Source organism: Zalophus californianus, chromosome 9 (assembly GCF_009762305.2).
Source record: "Zalophus californianus isolate mZalCal1 chromosome 9, mZalCal1.pri.v2, whole genome shotgun sequence".
Lineage (NCBI taxonomy): Eukaryota > Metazoa > Chordata > Mammalia > Carnivora > Otariidae > Zalophus > Zalophus californianus.
In genome coordinates this window covers 61,220,654-61,222,749 of record NC_045603.1, presented here as the reverse complement: position 1 = coordinate 61,222,749, position 2,096 = coordinate 61,220,654, and the positions used below count along the sequence as shown (strand labels likewise).

Genomic DNA, 2,096 nt, shown 5'->3' with positions numbered 1-2,096 from the left:
ATCATCTCATCTACCATTGCAGACATGATTTTGGAGGTGGCTCCTACCCACTTGGAACTTGGCCCCACTTCCCTGCAATCCCGTTAGCCCCTCTGGCCTCCCTGTTCCTGGGCCAGGTTCTGTCTTCCTCACCCCACTTCCCCCATGGGGCACTAATTCTGGTCCAATTATGAATGTTGAACAGATTCTGGACTCCTGAGTGGTTCAAGTGCTGTCAGAATCCTTGCCTTGGACAAGTAGATTAATAAGAAAAACAAAATGACCATTCAAAGAGAAAATGGGCTGAACAAATGGAAACAATACACAGAAAATGAAGATAAAATTGCAAATATATTTATAATGTTAATTAAATAATACGTAATATATTTATAATGTTCAATCTCATTAGCAATCAAAGAAATGAAAAGCAAACCTAGAAAACTGTTGAAAATTAAAAAGAATACCACAGAGTATTCGCACAACTGGAGAAACAGGAAGTCTTATACATTATTTGTAAAATTACCAGTTGGTACACTCTTTCTGGATAGTAGTTTGATAATATAAATCAAAATTTTAAAGTGGCCTAACAATTCCACATCTAGAACGTTATCTTAAGGAATGAATAGGACAAGCGTTCAGAGACATGTGTGTTCATTGTACCAATGTTTATTATAGTGGAAAAAGTAGACATGACATATGCAACAAAATGTGCTACATCCACATAATAGAATATTGTGAAGTCATTAAGAATGATAATCTCAGCCACTGTGTCAGGAGGCAGAGTGTGGCTCCTGGAAGTCAGTCCTGGGGGCCAGGTGCAGAGAGGCTGGGCAGGGCCCTGGGCACTGGTGCGCAGGCGCAGACTCAAACTCGCAGGCTCGCGGGCTTGGGGGATGCGGGTCAGCCATTAGCCAGGACTGGATGGAAGCTGCAGAAGTCTGAAGAAGAGACTTTCACACTGTCTACCTCTTCCGCCTCTGAAGCCGAATTTGAAGCTAGAGTTGGATTTATCGAGGACGTTGTCATGGATGCTGAGTTCCAGGTACCTATGAGAAATTTCATGGACAGATACTACCGGGAGTTTGAAGACACAAAAGAGTATAAATCCACCTACATGCCAATTTTAACGAATACCTCTCTTTGGTAGAAAAGTATATTGAAGAACAGCTGCTGACATGGATTCCCGGATTAAACATGGCGGCTCCCATAGCAACAGTAAAACATGGCAAAGATGAGGTGGCTTGATGACCTATTCAACATGCCGCTCACATTTACAGACTTTCTGGCATTTAAACAGAGGTTTCTGGACTGCAGAGCAGAAAAAGAAGGCCAAGGACTGGCCTTGAGCAGTGATTTAGTGTGACTTCATTGTGCAAATCATCTCCCGTGGCAGCTTCCCGGAACAATCCCTAGCACTAGCTCCCGCCTGCAGGGAATGGCGGCCTCCTGGACAACCTGGGTCCAATAGGCCGGAAGAGGCTTCTCCCGATGACTGGAGAATACACCCGGGAAAGACTGGCTCCATTCTACAGCGGTTTATTGTTAGGTATTGATGGGTCAGAACGATAATTGTCTGAGGCTCCCAGAACTTTTTCCTAAAACAGCTTCTTCTATTCAATAACCCCTAGTATTCCTGCCAAAGCAGACACCTCTGTCAGGTGCTTCTGAGAGTCAGACTGCTCTGGGACAAAACTATGTCAAGCGTTCCACCTGGAAGACCCCTGCCCCCAGAATACATGTTCCAGTGACAAGAAGTGGAACAACACCATCACACACCCTCCCTGTCTGAAATACTGCAGGCAGGCTTTGCATAAATCTTCCCCCGTGCTCACAGTTCTTTCACTTGGCTTAGAGTTTCAGTCTGTCAAACCCAATGGCCCACCTGTGTGGAGTTCTTGACTATCTAGGAATGTTTATCTACGGTGTTAAAACAGCTGCCCTTATCTTCAGATTTCTGAAACGCCTCCATTTTCAGCCCACCATTATGGGAAAATTAGAACAAGTCTTAGTTGTGGGAATAAACTAAAAAAGGATGTCTTTTACCCAAAAACTACATGTGAAAATCAACTCCTAGTCTTGGGTTTGCAGTGCTTTTATGACTGTCTTCTTCTAGTCCT

General features: G+C 43.9%; 1 pseudogene; it reads left to right on the top strand.

Moving 5' to 3' along the window:
• Nucleotides 1-685: 685 nt before the first annotated feature.
• LOC113922347 lies at nucleotides 686-1,392 on the top strand (annotated as a pseudogene).
• The last annotated feature ends 704 nt before the right edge of the window (nucleotides 1,393-2,096 follow it).